The 14,319-nt window shown below is 48.4% G+C and overlaps 1 long non-coding RNA gene across 1 annotated transcript; it reads right to left on the bottom strand.

Annotated features, from left to right (window-relative positions):
* Positions 1 to 12,271: 12,271 nt before the first annotated feature.
* On the bottom strand, positions 12,272 to 13,353 carry LOC135224158 (uncharacterized). Its single transcript, XR_010316657.1, has 2 exons — positions 13,288 to 13,353; positions 12,272 to 12,654 (listed from the first exon to the last, which is right to left on the bottom strand). It is a non-coding gene; the product is annotated as an uncharacterized LOC135224158 (long non-coding RNA).
* Between the last annotated feature and the right edge of the window lie 966 nt (positions 13,354 to 14,319).

Genomic DNA, 14,319 nt, shown 5'->3' with positions numbered 1-14,319 from the left:
TGTGGTTCTTGAAGCTGTTTTGGTTTAATTATTGTTGGTATTGTATGTTTGAAGGTTGTTGTGCCTGTGTTGTTCAATTTCTTGTGTTGTAGATGAGTTGTTGGAGTTATGAGTTGTTGAGTGTTGTGTTGCTGTTCCTTGATGTTGTAGCCAATGTTGACTTGTCATGTTAGTATTGGTTTTTGGTGCTGATAGTGATTGTTGTGCAGTGGTCTTATGTTGTATAGTTATTGAATTGTTGTGTGGTTGTTGTCCTTGTTCGGTGTTTGTGTATTGTATTATGACGGCTAGCCTAGCTATATATCCAGCGGACAGCAGCACAGCTCCTCACCCTGAGTCTGAAGTGAGTACATGTGTTTGTGTTTTAAGTTTTTTGTTTTTAGCTTGTGTAATCCCACCACAACGGCGTCCATTTCAGTGTACGCAATGTAATTGGCAACCCCTTGTAAGAACTGCATTTCCGCCAAAATGTCCGTCCTTCCATTACATACTTTTTATATATATACCAAAATGTAGAGCAGTTTGTGGCCTTTCCACCAATGTATCATGTACGCTTAATTATATGTATATTTGTATGTGCGAGAAAGCACAATCACAGCGGGACTCTGTCCCCTTTTGTATGTGTGTGTGACGGACACTAGGATTAGGACAGGCAGCATTTTTGGCCACTCCTCCAGAAAAACTATTAATGGACTCAAAACGGCACCTCAGTCATGGTTGTCCCCTCACAGTTTGGCATCATCATAAGCAAAAAACACCAGTAGAAAAGACTAAATAAGGCACTCACACGTTTTGGTGTTTGGACATAGAGAACTTGGGCATGCCCCTGATGCCCATGCTGAGCCCTTGCAAGCTGCAGCTGCATACCCGCTGCCTCACCCCACTGCCCCTCACTTCATCCAACTGCCACCCTTCTCCCGGCAGAACGTAGTATCCTGGCTCCAGCGAACTGAGATCCAGTTCAGAGAGAAGGTTTTTGACCGTCTTGCACCATGGATGGACTCCCAACCCGGAGCACTGTCCTTCGACGACCTGAAGAAGAAGTTGGTCCAGGTTTTCTCCCTCCCCACCACCGAGAGAGCGGCCACATCTTTGACCTGGTTGACACAGACCCATGAGACATCTGGGACAAGCTCCAGGGCCTGATGCTACTGCTGGAGAGGGACCCGCATGGACGTAGGAAGGAAGTCAGCCTTCCCAAAGAACTTTTCCTCCACCAGCTGCCCCCTGAGGTGAGGGGCCAGATTTCAGAAACCGAAGAGATGGAGATGGAGGTCTTGGTGGAGAGGGCGCATAAGCTTTTCGTCGCCACCTGGGCCACGAAGCCTGCTGCCCCACCCTCAGCTAACTGACCACAGCAGGAGGATTTGACAGAAGACCAAAAAGCGCGACCTCCTCCGCTCCTGCACACCACCAAGAGATGAAGAGGGCGGGGCCCAACACCGCCTTCCCTGGCGGCGGCAGTAACCAAGTCCTGCCCCATAGGATTCTACGTCAAAGATACGATCTCTGGCCACAGGAGGCTGGTCGACACTGGGGCTATGCAGTCAGTGTTCCCCCCGTCAGGAGAGGACCGTAGCCGCGCCCCTGACGCCCCAGCCACCCTTGGGGCTGCCAGCGGGACCCCCATACACCCCTTCAGCACCAAGTCCCAGACCATATATTCCTGGGTCAGACCTACACCTGGCCCTTCATCATTGTGGACATTAGAATTTCTCTCCTGGGGCAGACTTCTTGGCCCACCACGGGCTTCTGGTAGATGTAGCCTGCCAACGCCTCCTGGACACTGAGCCCTGCCATCTCACGCCCACTCTCCGCTGGTCCAAAGGCACCCGCCATCTGCTCCATCTCCCCCCCTCCCAAGTATGACTCCCTCCTACAGGAGTTTCCAGAGGTGTACAAACCAGAGCTCCACCAGGTGGCAGGAGTCTCAGCCAAACACGGTGTGTACCACCACATCAATACCAAGGGCCCCCGAAATCGCGCACAAATTCTGCCGCCTCCCGCCAAAGCACCTCCAGGAAGCCAAGAAGGCACTCACAGACATGGAGCAGATGGGCATCTGTATGAAGGCTGCGAGCCCATGGGCGGCCCCCTCCACATGGTAAGGAAGGCAGACGGTACATGGAGACCCTGCGGGAACTACCGCCGCCTCAATCTCGTCACCACACCCAACAGCTACCCCTGCCAAACATGCAGGACCTCACCAGGCCCCTCCAAGGGGCAAAGATCTTCTCGAAAGTGGACCTCCTAAAGTCTTATTTTCAGGTACCCATCCATCCTGATGACATCCCGAAGACGGCAATCATCACACCTTTTGGGTCCTTTGTGTTCGCTTTCTCCACTTTCAGCCATCGGAATGCTGGAGCTACCTTCCAGCGCCTAATGGACAGCATCCTTGGCGATTTACCCTTCTGCCTCTGCTATGTAAACGATATTCTTATGTTTTCCACATCACTGGAGAAGCACCTGAACCACATCTGGGCCATCCTCAAGCACTGCAGGAGAACGGGCTTGTCGTCTGGCTTGACAAATGCACCTTCAGCACGGAGAAGGTGGATGATTTCCAGGGCTACAAAATCACCCCTGCAGGAGTACACCCCATGGCATCAAAGGTAGCCACAATGGAGAAGTTTCCAACACCGACAGTCAAGGCCCTACAGGAGTTCATCAGGATGGTGAACTACTACAGGAGGTTCATCCCCAGACATCGCCTGCACCATGTACCCTTTGACTGAGGTCCTGAAGGAAAGCTGAGAAAGCTGGTATGGGGAGGAAGCCCAGCAGCGCGCCTTCAATCTCACCAAGGGGTACCTCAGCAGAGCTACAACCTTGGCCCACCAGGACCCCGATGCACCCCTGACTCTCACGACTGATGCCAGTAACATCGCATGCAGAGCCGTCCTGGAACAGCTGATCAACAGGGTCCCTACCCCACTAGCCTTCTTCAGCAGGAAACTGAAACCCACCTAGACCCTCTTAAAGTACCTCCTGGAAGGCGTCCCATTCACCATAAGGACGGATCACCAGCCGCTGGTCCACACCTTTGTCAAGGTGGGAGACGGTTGATCCGCAAGACTGCAACGACACCTTGCAGCCGTCTCCGAGTTTGGGTGCTCCATCGAGTACGTCCCCGGCGGGAGGAACCCTGTAGCCAAAGCCCTCTCGAGAATTGAAATAAATTCCCTACACCTCAACATGGACTACGAGGACCTAACACGAGCAAGCCTCCGACCCTGAAGTGCCAGCCTACCGCACTGCTGTTACCGCCCTCCAGGGGGAAGACATCCCCTTCGATCCTTCCAAGATGACGCTCCTCTGTGACACCAGCACCGGCCACCCACCACCTGATCCCAGCCTCCCGACAGAAGCTGGTATTCGATGTAATACATGGCCTCTCGCATCCGTGGCCCCACACGACAACCAGACTCCTGAAGGAGAAGCACAGCATCAAGAAGGACTCCTGGGAGTGGGCCAAGAACTGCATCGCGTGCCAGAGCAGCAAGACAGGAAGGCACACCAAATCAGGAGTAGGCACCTTCCCCCAACCCAGGCAGAGATTCAGGCACATACACATGAATGTCATCGGGCCGTAACAGCCAGATACCTCCTGACGGTGATCAACCGATCCACCAAGTGGCCAGAGCCACCCCGATGTCGGAAGCCACTGCAAATGCCTGCGCCAAAGCCCTCTCCAGCTAGATCAGCCGCTTCGGAGTGCTAGATAACATCACAACGGACCTGTCCTTGTCAAGACTCCATGCAGCCGCCCAGAAATTCATCCCTACTGTGAGACCTTCTCCAACAGAAGAAAGCACTTCCGACCAAAAGCCCTGGATTCCCGTCTTCGTCAAGAGTGATGCCACCCACCCTCCCTTAATGAGACCTTAGCGAGGACCGTATTGCGTCCTCTGCCGATTGGAGAAGGCATTCCTCATCACGATCAATAGAAGACGACACAGAGAAGGATCTCGCAGGACTCCTCCTCAGAAGAAAAAAACTGCCGGAACCCGCCAGCACACCCAGACGTCACCAAGGCCACCCAAGGACAGCAGTTAAACCCCCTAGGTCTCCCACCAGGGGTAGGCATCCTGCTGTCTGACTCGTCAGGAGATGAAGAGCCAGAGGGTGTTCGACAAATGGCGTCACGGACCCGCAGACTCCTCCGCCCTCCAGCAAAATACCGATGACCAATCATCCAACGATTATTGTCATAACCATTGTCTGGGTAGGGGGGGGGGAGTATCTGTAAGGACGGCATTTCTGCTGAAATGTCCGTCCTTCCATTACATACCTTTTTTTATAATACCAAAATGTAGAGCAGTTTGCGGCCTTTCCACCAATATATATATCATCAAAATATGTTTTTATACATTCAACTTCCCTGCCAGATATATACTTAGCTATAGACTCCGTCGTCCCCGACAGAAATTCAAATTTCGCGGCACACGCTACCGGTAGGTCAGGTGATCTACCGCCCTGCCCTGGGTGGCAGGACTAGGAACCATTCCCGTTTTCTAATCAGATTTCTTCTGTCGCCCGGACCATCAACATTGTTGTTGGTTCCTCTTGACTGGATTTTCTTTTTTCACCGGCAATTGATCTTCTTGACCGACTTTTGGTGACGTATCTGGATTGTTGGATTGGCATACGCTTTTGTGGACTGTTTTTGTGGACTTGCTTTGGATTTTTCTTAAAATGTCTGACGCTGGAATGGTTGTGAGACGTGTGAATGTAGGCTGTAAGGTGAGGTTGCCGAAAGCTTCGGTAGACCCTCACACCGTATGTAAGGGTTGCAGGGAGTATGAATGTTCTTTCACTAATACTTGCAAGGAATGTGAGAATTTGAGTGAGAGAGAGTGGAAGAATCTAACTACTTATTTGAAGAAGTTAGAGAGAGAGAGAGTGAGGAAAGCTTCTTCTAGAAGTTTGAGTAGTTCTAGATCGAATGAACTAGTTCCTAGTTTGGGATCTTCCCCACTTGTAAGAATTGCTACTTCTCCTTCCTTTTCCGCCTCTTCACCAATTGCAGATCCTGTAGATTCGGCAAAAGAACTTGCGGATCTGAAAGCAGCCTTCAAGATCATGGAAAACAAATGGCTGCTCTGCAAGGTAAGGCTAGTGATATTACAGTGGACAGTGATGTGAGTGTCCCCAGTGTGGTGGAGGGGGCATCTGGTCGGCTCCACAACGCTCCCAGGTCTAGACCTCTTCCAAGCTCACATGCCCAGAGGAGAAGGAATGTCAAAAACCGTAAGGAGGTTGTGGAGAATCCCCACCGATCAGGTGTCCCTTCGGCAGGCTCTGTGACACCCCAGACTGCCAGGGATCGCTATTGCAAAAGCGTCCTGCGTGAGTGTTTCTCATCGTCGGGGTCTTCGTCTCCTAGACGCGATTGGAGGGATTCTGATCGCTCGCGACCACTGAAGAGGAGTTGGAAGGCGCCGACTCTTGACTCGAGCCCGGAACGCTTCCCTGAGGAGTCTCCTTCGGATGTTAAGAGGGCAAAAAGAGCCCTATTGTCACCCGTAGTTAGAAGGAGTCAGGAGGTGGAGCCCATGGACTCCTCCCCTCCTCCTTCTCCTCCTCCCGAAGAGGATAAAGAGGAGGCTACTAAACGATTTCTTGTTTCTATGCAAGAACAGATATCATCGTTGGTAGGAGTGCTTTCAAAGGAGCCTCCTCGAAGGAAAGACACTTCCCTTCCCATCAAGAGGTCCTCCAGACGTGTGGAGGTGCCTGCTGCCAAGAACGAGGCTCCTATTAGGAGTGAGGCTCCTAGCAAGAGCGAGGAGTCAACCAAACGTAAGGAGTCAACCAAGCGCAAGACTCCTACCAGGTGCGAAGAGCCGATCAGGCATCTGGCGCCAGCCAGGAGTGAAGAGTCTCCCAGGAGGCAGGAGCCAAGAGCCAGGAGTGAGGAGTCACCCAGGAGGCAGGAGCCAAGAGCCAGGAGTGAGGAGTCACCCAGGCAGGAGCCAGGAGCCAGGAGGCAGGAGCCAGGAGCCAGGAGTCACGGCGTCAGGAGTCAGGGAGTTTCAGGAGAGGAGTCAGGAGTCAGGATGGGAGGAGGCAGGAGGCAGGAGTCAGGAAGGTCAGGAGCCAGGAGGCAGGAGTCGGAATTCTTCCATAAGGCAAGATCCGAATAGACTCTTATCCGGAATTGATGACTCTTCTCCAGACAGAAGCACCTCTCCTTCGGATCGTAGGAGGTCTTGAAAAGACTCTTCCTCCAAACGGGAACTTTCTCCTTCTTCTGATCGAGTTTTGGATGAGTTGTCTGAAGACGAGCTCCCTACGAATGAGGGACTCTCGAATTATAAGACATTAGCCTCCTTATTACTGCAAGAGTTTGGAGACTCTTAGTCCAGCCGCTCCTCCTTCTCCTCGTTCACTCTTTTCGAGTACGGCTACTGTAAAGTCCTCGGCTTTCCTGAAAATGAAACCAGCGATTTCAATGAAGAAGGCCCTCCAATCTTTGGATTCATGGATGGGCGCTAAGAAAGAGTTGGGCAAAACAGTATTCTGCATGCCTCCTTCCAAACTCCATGGAAAGAGAGGTATTTGGTACGGGACAGGAGAGACTATGGGTCTTTCTCTTCCTGCATCGGCAGACGCTGACTTCGCTAATCTGGTTGATGCCTCCAGACGACACTCTTTAGTCTCGGCCAGATCTACGTGGAGCATTTCAGAATTGAATCACTTTCCTAAAGGACTTTTCATCATTTTAGAAGTGTTCAATTTTCTGGATTGGTCTCTCGGAGTTCTGGCTAAGAAGTCTCAGGACTCGGAGTTTCTTAAGAACCCAGAAATTCTCCATAGCGTCCTGGCTTGCATGGACAAGGCGGTACAAGACGGTTCGGGAGAAGTTTCTTCCCTATTTGGAGCCGGTTTACTGAAAAAGAGATCGGTTTATGGATCCCTTTTGTCGAAAGCTGTTTCTCCTAGCCAGAGGACCGCGTTATTATTCGCCCCTCTGTCGGACCATTTGTTTCCTTCTCAGTTGGTGAGAGATATATCTCGCTCACTAACTGAGAAGGCGACACAAGACCTCCTTGTTCAAACTTCAAAGAAGAGTCGCCCTGTAGTGTCAACGAGTAAGAAGGAATCTCGTCCTCCTCAGCAGCCCTTTCGTGGAGGTACAACGGCTCGTCCCCCTTCCAGAAAGAAGAGCTCTGATAAGAGAGGAAGGTCTTCCTTCAGGCCCTTCAAGAAAGGAAAGTGACTTGATGATCCTCCAAGCACCAGTAGGCGCCAGACTCCTGAACTTTGCAGGAGCCTGGGCACAGAGAGGAGCCGACTCTTGGTCGGTTTCAGTTCTAAAGAAAGGATACATAATCCCCTTCGAAGACAGTCCTCCCCTAACCTCTACTCCTCGGGAACTGTCAGCGAGGTACAGAGACCCTGTAATGAAAAATACTCTCCTTCAAATGGTGGATCAAATGTGGGAAAAGGAGGCCATCGAACTTGTACAGGATCCACTCTCCCCGGGATTTTACAATCGCCTTTTCCTAGTACCAAAGGCTTCGGGGGGGTGGAGACCAGTACTGGACGTAAGCGCGCTGAACCGCTTTGTTCAGAAGAAGAAGTTCCGAATGGAAACGTCCGCCTCGGTGATGTCAGCACTACGTCCAGGAGATTGGATGGTCTCTCTGGACTTACAAGATGCATATTTCCACGTTCCCATTCACCACTCGTCAAAGAAATATCTTCGATTCATGATAGGAGGCAAGATTTTTCAGTTCAGGGCTCTGTGTTTCGGCCTGTCTACAGCTCCACAGGTCTTCACCAACCTGATGGCGAATGTAGCGAAATGGCTTCACCTAGAGGGAATAAACATCTCCCTCTACTTAGACGACTGGCTGATCAGGGCCAAGTCGGAGAACCAGTGCTTGGAGGACCTGTTGATAACACGGAATATGGTAGAATCTCTGGGATTACTCGTGAACCTCGAGAAGTCGCAACTGATCCCCAGCCAGAACTTGGTCTATCTGGGGATTCAGATGGATTCTCGGGGTTTTCGGGTATTTCCCTCGCAAGAGAGAATCACTCGAGGTTTGTCAAGAATCTCGAGCTTCTTAGAGAGAGAAAGCAGTTCAGCGAGGGATTATTTGAGCCTTTTAGGGACACTGTCCTCGCTAGAAAAGTTCTTCTCTCTGGGGAGGCTTCACCTTCGCCCTCTTCAGTTTTTCCTGAAAGAGGTGTGGAGTTGGAAGACGGGACAACTCTCAGACACGTTCCCAATTCCACAGGAGGTGAAAAATCACTTAAAGTGGTGGATCCTTCCTCTAAAGAAGAACGAAGGCGTGTCACTTGCCCTGCAGAACCCCAACCAAGTGTTATTTTCCGACGCTTCGGAGTCGGGATGGGGAGCGACGCTAGGAGCAAGGGAGGTGTCAGGCACCTGGACAAAGGAGCAGGTGTCCTGGCACATCAATTGCAAAGAGCTAGTAGCCATACACCTAGCCTTAAGATTCTTCGAGGAGGTAGTCAGAGGCGGGGTGGTTCAGATAAACTCGGACAACACCACGGCTCTGGCTTACATACGCAAGCAAGGAGGGACTCATTCATTCTCCCTCTATCAACTAACAAAAGACCTATTAACCTGGACAGAGGAAAGAGGTATAACTCTCCTCACAAGATTTGTGCAAGGGATAAGGAATGTGAGAGCGGACAGGCTAAGCAGGAGGAATCAGGTCCTTCCCACAGAGTGGACTCTACACACAGAAGTGTGCCGGAGTCTGTGGTCCCTGTGGGGGAGGCCTCACATAGACCTGTTTGCTACGTTCCTCTCCAAAAGAGTAGAGATCTTTTGCTCTCTAGTGGAAGATCCAAGAGCCTTTGCAATCGACGCGTTTCTCCTGGATTGGTCGGGCCTAGACGCCTACGCCTTTCCCCCATTCAAGATCCTGGGGGAAGTACTCAGGAAATTCGTGGCTTCAAAGGGCACGAAGTTGACCCTCATAGCCCCATTTTGGCCAGCCCAGGAATGGTTCACGGAGGTACTGGAGTGGATAGTGGACTTCCCCAGATCTCTGCCAAGCAGAACAGATCTACTCAGACAACCCCACTTCGAGAGGTTTCATCACAACCTCCCCGGTCTCGCTCTGACTGCCTTTCGACTATCGAAAGACTTGTCAGAGCGAGGGGATTTTCTCGCAAGGCTGCAGGCGCTATCGCTAGAGCCCGCAGATCTTCAACGAGAAGAGTATACCAATCGAAGTGGGAAGTCTTTAGGAGGTGGTGTAAGAATAAGAAGCTGTCCTCCTCCAGTACCTCTATAGTTAACATTGCCGATTTCCTCCTTTTTCTTAGAGAGGAATCGCACCTTTCTGTGTCTACAATCAAAGGATACAGAAGTATGCTGTCTTCAGTATTCAGGAATCGAGGGCTAGAGATTGCAGAGAACAAGGATCTCCACGATTTGATTCGGTCCTTCGAGACTTCGAAATCAGCGTCTCCGAGAACACCTAGCTGGAATCTGGACGTGGTCCTGAAATTCCTTGCCTCGGACAAATTCGAGCCTCTACATCTGGCTTCCTTCCGCGACGTCACTAGGAAATGTTTATTCCTGTTGTCTCTCGCGACGGCCAAGAGGACGAGCGAATTGCACGCTCTGGACTCCAAAGTGGGGTTTAAAGGAGATGCGGCTATCTGTTCATTCCAGACATTATTTCTGGCGAAAAACGAAAACCCATCAAAACCTTGGCCCAGAAGCTTTGAGGTAAAAGGCCTATCTAACCTCGTAGGCAGAGAGATAGAGAGGTCTCTCTGTCCGGTTAGAGCTCTTAAATTTTATTTAGAGAAAAAGAAGCAGATGGGGGGCTGTCAACAAGGTCTTTGGTGTGCTGTGAAGAACCCCAAAAGACTCATGTCTAAAAACGCCTTGGCATTCTTTGTGAGAATGTGATTACTGATGCGCACAAGAACTGCCCGGATGAATCCTTCGGTCTTCTAAAAGTTAAGACTCATGAGGTAAGGGCAGTAGCAACGTCGCTGGTGTTTCAAAAGAATATGTCTCTCAGGAATATCATTGAGACTACATATTGGAGATGCAATTCAGTGTTTGCGTCTCATTACCTGAAGGATGTGAAAGTGACCTATGAGAAATGCTTCTCTCTCGGTCCATTTGTATCAGCAGATACAGTTCTGGGACTTGGAGCAAAGACTGATCCTTAAAATATTTTATCTTATATGGACATAAACCCTCTTGTCAGATATGTGCTTGGTTTCCTATTAGCAAGCGTACTGATGTTGCACGGGCGGCTGGTGTCATTGCTGGTAGGGGACCAGGGTATGTATGGCTAGTAGGGGGGTTTTACAAAAAAAAAAAAATTTTTGTTTGTGTTTTGTTTATAATGAATGTGTATTTATGTTTCGAGTTTTTGGTTGTTTGTAAGGAGTTTGGGGATAACTCCTTGCAATCTTAGAACTAACATGGATGTTAGGATCAGGTGATCGGGATCGGTGTTGTGCTCCTTGAACAAGGTGTATTGTCATGTTAGTGGAATAGCACCCAATGACAAAGGCCTTTAGGCTCTGCCGAGTAAGTGGATAAGACCCAATTGGCAGACCCACAAGAACTCTTAGCCATAGATCAATATCTCGCTGAGGCTCTTGAGGCGAAGCAGACTCCTGGGCAGTAGCCACGAAGTCTTCCGCCTAATCAGGTAGAAACCAAGGTTTATTAATACCTACAACATATGTTGTTTACCTGTCTATTTCAGTAGTTAGCTGTCTCTTACCCACCCAGCCTCCCCGCAGGAGACAGGTGGAAGAGAAGAAATCTGATTAGAAAACGGGAATGGTTCCTAGTCCTGCCACCCAGGGCAGGGCGGTAGATCACCTGACCTACCGGTAGCGTGTGCCACGAAATTTGAATTTCTGTCGGGGACGACGGAGTCTATAGCTAAGTATATATCTGTCAGGTAAGTATGTATAAAACTTTATTGTATCATGACAATATCATGTTCTGTACACTTAATATGTATATGTGTATGTGCAAGAAAGCACAATCTCAGCGTACTGTCCCCTTTTTCATGTGCGCTTGCCGGACACTACGTTTCCGTCCGCACAGCCTCCTGATATATATCTTTCTGATTAAAAAACCATGTCCAGTTCTCTCAATGTGTCTGTTTGATCCTCACACCCGCGACCTCCACGGAGGCAGTGCGCAGTAGCCACATCGTGACACATGCATTCCCAGCTATAAAAAAAGTTCAAAGGCAGAATCTAGTTGACAAAGCTACCTCTATTTTTGTGTTTTGATTAACATATATTTGGGATTGAAGATTATTGACTCCTCTTACTTTAGCTGAAGTCTAGCTTCATTGACTCCTGTTACTTTTAGCTGGAGTATAGCTTCTTTGACTGTCATTCCTGTTCTATTTATTAAAAATTGAAGCTCTGTGTTATATTGGTAAAAGGAGTACTCTTTAGATTTAGCATGAAGGGCTAGCCCACAACTGATACATTTTGGGATGTTATGGTTCCAATTAGTGATATGGTTTTCTGATGGGCAGAATGCAAATATGGTACCTCGAGATACGAAATTAATCCTTTCCAAGGCGGCCTTCGCATCATGAGTTTTTCATATCTTAAACCATATTTTACATGTAAAATGGCGAATCCGTTCCAAGCCCTCCAAAAACACCCCAATAAATTTCATAATAAAGCTAAATTGACCTATAAACAGTGAAATACTACAACAATTTGGACCATTCAATACCTAACTTAATATGTACTGCTAATGTGTACTACATAGTACCTGTAAATAAAGTGTATTAGTGTAGGGTAGTGTGGGGTATAAGTACTATTAGTGGAAAAATATTACTGAAAAATCAGATTTAAACATTGAAAATAAGGCTGTGGGTCAGAAATATTATTCCCCAAGTAATGGGCTACCAACGACACACAACTAAATTTTATCAATACAAAGCTAGGGACCTTTTTTGGCTATTTAACCAAAAATTTCCATATTGTATGGATCACCCCCATAGTGGGGGTGATCCATACATACTATGGGGGTGTTCCATACATGCTATTTTCACCCCAAAAAAATTCATTACAAATTATAATGAACTAGATACTGCTGTCTAAAATTTAACAAATACATTATCTAAAGTGTTTCTATTAATGACCAATGAGCAACAGAGAAGGAGTTTTTTTTAGCCTTATATTGGCAATCAGTATTACATGTCCATTTCATCCCTGCAATACCAATAAGAAGTTTTATGAATGATATTTTGTTGTGTGAAATAAAACAAATAAGCATCCAATATTGTTTATTTAAGAAAACAGTGGAAAAATAAAGTCAGTTTTGTACATTTATCACTCCAAGGCCTACCTCAATTCATGTTAAATGAATACAATGGAACATCTTTGCAATCTTGATAGCGTAATCACAAAGCTGTGTCTCCTCCCCTGTGAAGACCTTGTGGGGACTGCCATGGAGAGGGACAAAGGTCTTACCATCAGATAACTTTCTGGATCTACTGACTGCCTCCTGTAAGGTCATCACTTTCACTCCAAACTTCTTGCAAGCTTCCCTGATACTGCATCCTGTTACCATACAGTACTGAAAAGCCTCCTTCAAAGCAGTTCTGTCTGTTTGCCTCTCCCCCTTAGGCACAAACGTCCTCGGCATGTTTAAGTCTGAAAGTGAAATTACAAGTCATCAAATAACTGGCAATTACCAAAATAAACAGTATGTGTCAAGTGTGAGGGGTGCAACGTACACCATCGTACGCTGCACCCCCATACCCACAGCTGTTTTTGAAAATAAAAAAAAAATGTATCCAATCACCCTACACGATTATAAACTTCACAACACACGTACAATACTGCAAATGCTCACTAAACATCATTACATGTGTAACATCACATTTCAATTGCATTCAGAAAATATTTATTTTCCCTTACCATTTCAACCATGTAACAGTTTTTTTTGGCACCTATTACACACCTGGTACTTGCATTTCTTCATATTGAATGTAAGTAAACTATTACGTAGGGGTTTTATCTTGTTTGAATGTAAAAAATAAAGTATGTAAGAAATTTTTGTACGCTACACCCCCTCACAACAATGTACGCTACACCCCCTACAAGCTATATTGCCTTCAAACCAGTATCACAGCAACAATGTTGGATAAAACCTAGATATATCTTCATATATCACGTACATATTCAGTACCTTACCAATAGGATCAGGCTTCATTCAAGATTAGGAAACAATATGATATGGATGTCTCAAGTTAAATTGGATGCTACAAAAATAAAAAATCTTACCTCCAATCCATACCCGGCGAGCTAGAAGAAATGGAAGCAGCCATCCTGGTTCACTGACGACACTTCACATCTCAGTATTGCCAACAGAGCTCTTCTATGGGATTCCCTTTTCCTAACCGTATAGGCTTCTCCCCTCCGATGTTCGTTGGATGGGGAACGTACCCTTCTCCCTTCCCTTGGTCGTCTAGGAGGAGGATTCCTCCTTTATGGGACCAGGCCAGGATTTCATTGTAGAGGGGTGTATGGCTTCTATAGGCCTTTGTTTCTGTCCCTTGAGCCACCCTGGCCTACCGGTCCAGATCGTGATTAAAATTACGTTTTTGGAAGGTTAGGCTAGCTGCTCAGAGCCTCCCTGGCCGACCTGACCAGATCGTTCCGATTGTGCGAAGGTTAGGCTAGCCGCTCATTAGAAAGTATACGCACCTATCCCCCTCCTTCTCCTCATTCCTTTATCCCCCCTCCTGCCAGGGCTGTTATATTGTGTTTTTATCATATGATATATCGTATCGTTGTATTGTACTTAGTGGACAGGGCTGTCCCTGTGATCAGTTGGATCCACGTCTTACCGGGAGGTGTTCCACCTGACCAGTTGTAGTGAACAACTGATCGCGAGTGAACCACTCCTCGAGACGGCCTCCCTCCCCCCATCCCACTTGGTGGGTGACTCAGCTCGCTAGTCGCTACCTCAGGTAGCCATCCAAGCCCCTTCCCCTTTCGCGGGGGAAGGTGGGTGGTTCAGTCGGAGGAGTGGTACTCCTCGCCTTATGTAGTTGGGGTGGTACGGGGGTGCCCACCCAGGCAAGCCCTGGTAGACAACCCAGCTCATCAGGACGGTATACACCGCGTACTACCTCAGTCTCGCCTTTCCTATCCCCAGTCCCCGATCCACCTTCTATCCTTCCGCCCCGGCAGGTCCGGGATCCGGCTAGAGCTCGTTCAGTTATGCATATAACAAGCACGATCCCTCATATGATCAGATTCAGGCCTAGGTTTTACCTATTTTCCCTGTTTCAATCCCTCAACCGGACCCGG

The sequence above is a fragment of the Macrobrachium nipponense genome, chromosome 10 (assembly GCF_015104395.2).
Source record: "Macrobrachium nipponense isolate FS-2020 chromosome 10, ASM1510439v2, whole genome shotgun sequence".
Taxonomy (NCBI): domain Eukaryota; kingdom Metazoa; phylum Arthropoda; class Malacostraca; order Decapoda; family Palaemonidae; genus Macrobrachium; species Macrobrachium nipponense.
Note: the sequence above shows the minus strand (reverse complement) of the source record. Positions and strands in the feature narration are given on the sequence as shown.